The following is a 7,560-nucleotide window of genomic DNA, read 5'->3' on the forward strand; positions in this document are numbered from 1 at the left end:
GTTGGAAGCCTGAAATGGCAAAGGTAAGTCAGCAGGTCTGTGAAGAGAGAGGGAGAGAGATGTGCGCGTGCGTGAGAGAGGCAGAGTCGACATTTCAGGACCAGCCACTTTTCTTCAGCACAATCATGTTTTCTCTTTTTGAATCAGAAACCAGTTCAGTTGGATAAATGTGTGTGTGTGTGAGATAGAGACACGCAGACAGATGATCAGACCCTTCAAAGTGCAAAGATGGTAGGGTGGTCTCAATCAGTCTCCAATTGCCGCTCAAATGACAATGGTTTTGCCAAGGGGAGTAATCCACTGGACGGGAGTGGGGGCGGTGTGTGCTAATGACCGTGTCACTTGTCGGAACCCATTTCCAAGGGAGCGGGTTAGTGGAATTCGGATCCAACTCGGCTGAAAAGAGGGATCAGGTGCTCATTCACATATCATTATGCATTCGGGGCAAATTTGTGAAATTTAGCAGGGGAGGGTGGCATTTTCTGCAACCCTTTATGATTCCATGGACATACCATGAAGGTGTCCTCCTTGCTGTTATATCTCTCACTACTGTATCTGGCTGGACACTGTTGCCTTGCGTGGCAATCTTTCGACTGTTACACAGGAGGGAAGACATGTCGAGGGGAGTGTTTTCAGCACGCCCGTTCCGGGGCTCTTGCTTCCATCATTCCCACCACCCTGCTCGTGCAATTGGTTTTGACAGAGCCTGCTTTTCACCTGAAATTCACAGGCAAACGTTCATCAAGTCAAAGCAGTACAAAGAACATCTGGAAATCTGATAAGAAGGCAGAAAACGTTGGAGAAACTGAACAGGTTTGCAAGCATTTGTGGAGAGAGGGAGAGAAATTGAGTTAGCGTCCTTGGTCCCGTGTGCCATTTGTTTTCAGGTGCTGTCGTCCGTGCATATTATCGTCAGGAGATCTTGCTCTCTCAAGCAAGCCATCTCCTGCAATTTTAATGGTTCGGTGGCGTCGCCCCCCTCCTCCCACCCCCCCCCCCCACCCCCATCAGTTATGATCACGTTTTCTCAGCCGGTATTCATCCAGATGCGTTTATTCATGAAGACCTATGAGATGGTCAAAGCATTCATCGAGACATCTGCCTGAAACGCTGCGTCAGAAAAGTTGCAGTGAGATTTAGTCCGATCAGTGGCAACATGTCAACAATGTTAACGGTGCAGAACATTGTGCCAACAATGTAATATTCATTGGGTCCGAGACAGAACAGGGCGTCTTGGAAGCTTTGTAGTGACCAGGACTCACCAACAGCACCGGTTTTAAAATTTCAGAGTAACTACTCCAACAGACCAATTTGACATTTACATGTTGTGACCCGAAAATTTGAAATGTGGCAGTACTGCAATCAGATGTATGAACACATTATAGAGAGAGGGCACCCATTGCCAGTTGTAACTTGCTGCTTGAACCTTTATAGTGCGACAATGTTTCAAAGGAAAACGATCATGCAATATTTTGTTTTGTGTCAGAATCAACCATTTAATCTCTTAGCTTGTTTCGGTCACACACACACACACACACACACACACACACACACACACACACACACACACACACACACACACACACACACACACACACACACACACACACACACACACACACACACACACACACACACACACACACACACACACACACACATCCTACCGTTATAAAGAGGCGATTTGAAATGCCAAGGGCAGACGGGAGTGGATGGCGACAGCATTGAGTACTTTGGGCTCCGGGGTTGACTGGTGCTCCAGGAATGAAGCCACTCTAAACTGGAGCGGGGCACTGTCCCCGTTCAGCTCCAATCCAGGTGTGGGAGCAGCTCCTCAGGAAGAAGTTACCTTCTGGAGGAGCTCAGCACTGTCAGCTTACTAATCTGCGCTCGCTTGTGCAATAGACTGTTGGAATCAGTTGGAGAAGAGTAATTTTATTTATTGATATTTCATTTTGCTCTGGTTAAACACGAAAAGGCGACAACTCTTCTTCATGGGTAAGTGTAGGGGCTGTTTGTACGACTTGACCCTGTCATTCAAGGATTTCAAGCTAAGGGTCGACCCCACTGTGTAAGGTGTCTTTGGATCAATTCTTTGATCCTGGGGAGTGGGAATAAGCAGCAGGGGGCAAGTCAGAGGTAGTCACTTTCTAATACAGCTGGGGAGTCGAAAACTGAACTCCAGTGAGCTCCAAGGCGCCTGCCCAGCAGATCTCTGCGTTGGTACTTTGACTTATTGACACGGCCTCTCTGCAATGGTACATACTTTGAGTGAGTAAATGAGGAAGTCATGATTCAAAGTCTGAGACTCTATCCTTCTCTGTGTAATGATATTCTTTTATTTAATGTCATGCAATGCACCCCTCCCCTCAGCCGACCGACACTGCTCACGTTTCGACAGGGAATCACTCAGAGATGAAACAGTCCATTGAGAGATGAGTCAATCCCCATCAAATTGCTTACGCAGTCCTGTCGGTTGGGTGCATTGACGCCAGATAACTTTGATGACCCCGTCCTCCAGAGGGATGTTTCCATAGACCATCAGAAGTAAAGGATGTGGAAAATTAGGGGACTGTAGGGCGACGCCACGTAACAGGTAATAAAATGTATAAAATCATAGCGGGTCATGCAACTCAATATTTCCCGCACTAACCGTTGCTCTGAGAACTAAATCCAACTCCTCTTTGAAAACATAGAATATTTTGCAGCTGTGGCACAGATTTGCACAGACTCCTGCACTCTGTCTCTGGACATTTACCCCATCTCATTCCAAGTCCTTATTCTCTGACTGTGATCCCTGGTTCGGGACTTTCCCTTTTTGGTCATCAGGAAAATGTGTCCTGCAATTGTCCTTAGCAACAAGCCCACCTGCAATGTGATATCTATTGGAATTTTCAGAACTGCAAGAGAATCGTGAAAGGATAGATTAATAAATTGATCTGGTTAATTGATAAATCTGAGTAAATGGATATGCCAGCACTTTTCTTAACTGCTGTCTAAATTTAGTTTGGGTCGCGGTATAAATTGCAGTGTTGGTGCAGCAACTGAGAAGCTGCAGGACAAAACCCAATTCTTGCACATAAATGGGTGGATTTAGATTCGTTATCGACATAGATTCCAGCCGCCAGCTGACGGAAAAAAACATATGCAGTGACCATAGGAGGATAAAATTGGCAGAGAGGAGGAACAACAAGGTCATAGACTTTCTTCGACTCTCCATTTCTTGGTCTCTGGTAGCCTGTGCGTTGCTCTGAGTCCGGAGTCGCCTGCGGGCTCTGCTGGTCACTAAAATATGTCTGACCGTGAAAACATTAAGGAACAATATCAGGACAAATGGAACACATGGATTTAAAACAACAAAAATGAGTTCAATTGCGCCATAAACTCCAGACCACTGACCAGTAGATGTTACCAAACAAAACCAGGGGAGTTATCCTTCCTATACCAAACGTCAAACATAAAATACCAGAACATATTTTTTACACAACTTGTCACAGTCACTGTTGCCAGAACCACAGTCGTCGTTTCCTTGCTGAAATATCTACTTTTCATCTTCTGGCAACAAATTTCCATAAATCGATCAAAGGTGAAAATAACTGTGAACCAGACAGAACAGTCAGTGGCTGCATATACCAGGACAGCGTGGATATTACACATATCGAGGAACATCAGGGCATAAATCGAATAAGTAATTGGCATGTGCCTCAATATCAGATCAATAATAATGACGGAGAGATCAGCAATAGCCATAGCCAACAGGTATTGAGTGATACATCTAGATAGCCCGCAGTTTCTGCGAATCAGGATGAAAATTGTTATTGCATTAGCTGAAAAGAAGGAAAGGAAACAAAAAATCAGACATCAGCTGATAGGTGAAGACATTAGTTTGATTGAAAATCTTTTGAGATTTATGCATTTGCTCATCAACAGAAATGTTTGCATCTGAATTGCAAAATGACATTGTCTGATTTTTATTAAATGAGTTCAAACGACAGGGAGAACTCTCTCCTCAAACAGTAAGTTGTAAGACAGCAGGTTACACTCCAAGCAGTTCATCTGAAATCACAATATTTTGTTGTGTCGACCCTTCGTTCCCTCAACCTGTTGAAGAGGCGGCACTCCAAAAGCTTGTGACATGAAATAAGTTTATTGGACGAAGACTTGGTGTTGATGGCTTCTGGGTTTGTTCACCTCAACCCAAGAGTGGTATGTCCACCGTGCTAGGGCGGCACGGTGGCACAGTGGTTAGCACTGCTGTCTCACAGCGCCAGAGACCCGGGTTGAAATCCGGCCTCAGGCAACTGCCTGTGTGGAGTTTCCTCCCACAGTCCAAAAATGTGCAGGTTAGGTGAATTGGCCATGCTGTACGACACCGTAATATTAGATGAAAGGATAAATTTAATGGAATAGGTCTGGGTTGGTTGCTGTTCGGAGGGTCTTTGCGGACTTGTTGGGCCGAATGGCCTGTTTCCACACTGTGAGTAATCTAATCTAATTTCGTCACTCCTCATACCAACAGGTACATATGCACAAGCTCATGTACGAATCTGTCACTATTAGATCATCGCAGAATAGACCTTGATCATTATTTAATATTCCATAATATTGAGGATATAAACAGTGTGAGACTGAAATATGCTATACAATTGCCGAAAACACAAACACTGTTTGAAAATTTCTTACAGTTTTGTTGCAAAATCGAGTCATCCCCTCTGTCTATCTGTGTGTGTCTGAATTCACGTGTTTGTGTGCATGTGTGAGCGTGTGTTTGTGTACGCTAGTTTGAGAGGGAGAATTGGACAATACAATGTATAGAATACTTAATACAGTACATAATGCAGAAGATAGAGGTGAGATTCAGTGCTCAGAGAGAATCGGGGAGGGATTTGGAGAAACCGGGATTGACAGTGGAGCTGAGACGTGGCGGACTTGGAAGTGATGGGAAGAGCAGACTCACAATGGAGCAGCAAGTGATGGAGGGTCTGAGGTCATAAGGTCCTGAGACTGATGGAAGTGCCAGCAGTACTAGGTGTACATAGATTTACCACTGATCTGCAAGAGGTCGGGGAACATAGAGTGAGAACAGAGCTGTAATTGCCAGGGAAGTATCAATTGGCAGCAGAGCTAACCGTGATAAGGAATAACAGAGTAATAGAGCAGTGTGAAGCGTCAAGATAGTTGTATTGCTCAGCTACGGCATAAGTTATCAGGGAAGTATGTAATGCAATGGTATAAGGAGTTAAAGGATAGGATGGAGAAGCGCAGGATTATGCAGTGAGAGGGATGTGTGCAATTTAAGAAACATTAGTGTCCTTGAATTCTCATGCTTTCATTCAAATCGATAAGATATCTCAAACAGGTAAAAGTATACAGATATTCTTAGTGGCAAAAGTAGTGGCTAACTAAAGTAGAACTAAAGAAAACGAAGGAAATGTAAAATTATTCAGTACAAAATGGAAAATGAAGTATTGACTGAAGACTTCAGGCTTTAGAAGAGACGTAGAATTGGGAGACAAACATAATTCTGGAGAGGATTCTGGATTTAAACATTTTTCACTTACGGACCAAAGTAGAAACAACACTGCGTGCTTATGCACTCCCTTTGTTTTAATTTAAACATGCAATGTAGGTAGCAGTGGTCAGGGGAAAATATTCTGCCCATTCCTTGTTGCACAGAGGACATTTGAGGATCCACAGCATTGTTGTGCGTCTGGTGTCATATGTAAGCCCCACCAGATAACGATGGCAGATTTCCCTACACTAAAAATGCTCGAACAATTGAAATGGATTCGTGACCATCATTAGACTCTATGTTCAAGATTTTGTTCTCGTTGAAGTCAAATCCCATTCTCTCGAAAGGCAGGCTTTGAATCCAAGTCTCGACCTACTCTTAGGAATAATCAGTTACCGATATTCCCACTAACCCGTCGTGTCCCATTTACTAACAAAACACGAATCAAGTTTTGCCACACTCCAAATTCCACTTTAGATGAGAAACTGTTGCCCAACCATGGCAGAGTAGATCGTTGAATCCTTCTCCAGACAAAAATTAACTGCAGTGTAACATTTCAATCACTCAGGGACATCTTTCTGCAAAGTTATCTGACATCCTGAAGAAAGATAAATAAATTCAGCGGGCTAGTTAGTTTCTGTGACTTTTCAGTCTCTCAGAGCTGCCCAGAGGAATTCTTCTCAACATAAGCATTCCTAATTTCCTGCTCAAAATGCAAAAATATATATGCAGTGGCATGGACCATTTTTGGACCATCCACTCAAGAAGCGTTCGAAATCCACTGAGAGGAGGAGGTACACGGGAGAGAGTGCAGAGAAGATTGATCAGGATGTTGCTCACTACTACAGAATGTTTGATATAAAAAGAGGTTTAACAGAGTGGACTAGTTTTTCTTTCGTATAGCAGCCAAAATCCGAAGTGTTGGCCATCGCTCAAAGAAATAAGGAGGCTGAGATAGTAACTCGGATCATTAAAATATTTTTGACTATTCAGATATAGTTTTTCAGCGATCAAGAAACTGATAGGCCAATCTGTGAACAATCCGTAGAAACTTTCAAAACACGGAAATGAGTGGCGTGCTTTTGTTGGCAAAGTTGGGAATGGGCATGTGGTGTTTATTCATATGGAAAGACGAATTTAGATAGGACATTTGTGAATGCATTTCCGAAGCAGCAGACGGAAAAAAGCCAGAGAACATCTTAATTCCTGCACAGTTTCTTGTTGGAACGATAAGCATCCTCAGGACGAGCAGACCTTATATGAGGCTTGTCTCGTGGGTTCAATAACTGAGTCAGGAAATTAAAGGTAGGAATCAAAAAATCACTGAGTCTCAATCGAAACAACGCTAGCAGGGGATGTGACACAACGAATGAGCAGGGAGTGTGACATAACGAATGATCAGGAATACACTCTTGTTAAACAATCAATAGCTGAATGGGAGACTTACCAATGACTCCAACAAAAGCCAGGATTGGGTACGAAAAATACTGGATCACGAAAATCAAGCTTGCGAACCAAAAGTCTGACACAGTCGCCGCAGAAAGAGCGTAGAGAGACCAGGATAAATCCGTATCCATTGTCACAACTGTCCAATCTCCCATTCTCAGATCCTATCTCTGCTCTCGTTCTTTCTGGAGCAGCTAATCCCTGTTCGTGTTGAAGATCACGCTCTCACTGACATTGTGGGATAACACGCTGAAAACTGCCTCTTATTAAGGAAAGAGGGCAACCCTCCAGTGACACAATTAGGATCCACTGAGGGTGAATATTAGTCGCTCAAGAAAACAGATCTTTGAATAAGCTGACTTTAAACCTTAGTACTATATTTACCTCAAAAGGCATAACAACGTTTCCTCCCGAAATTCATAAACTTTCGCAGCTTGGAAGCAAACAGTTTGGCTTATCCGCTGATCAACAGTGCTCTCTGTAGGGCAGAAAGTGAATGCCAATATATTCTGAATCAAAATTTTATCTCTCTGTATCTATGTCTCTCTCTGTCTCTGTGTCTCTCTGTCTCGCCCTCATTTGTGCACGAATGTTAATGCTCT

The 7,560-nt window shown here is 43.5% G+C and overlaps 1 pseudogene; it reads right to left on the minus strand.

Moving 5' to 3' along the window:
- Positions 1-2,764: 2,764 nt before the first annotated feature.
- Positions 2,765-7,089, minus strand: LOC148135728 (uncharacterized; annotated as a pseudogene).
- Positions 7,090-7,560: the final 471 nt, after the last annotated feature.

Source organism: Chiloscyllium plagiosum, unplaced genomic scaffold (genome assembly GCF_037043375.1).
Source record: "Chiloscyllium plagiosum isolate Xiang-an unplaced genomic scaffold, Cpla_swu_hap1 HiC_scaffold_48, whole genome shotgun sequence".
NCBI lineage: Eukaryota > Metazoa > Chordata > Chondrichthyes > Orectolobiformes > Hemiscylliidae > Chiloscyllium > Chiloscyllium plagiosum.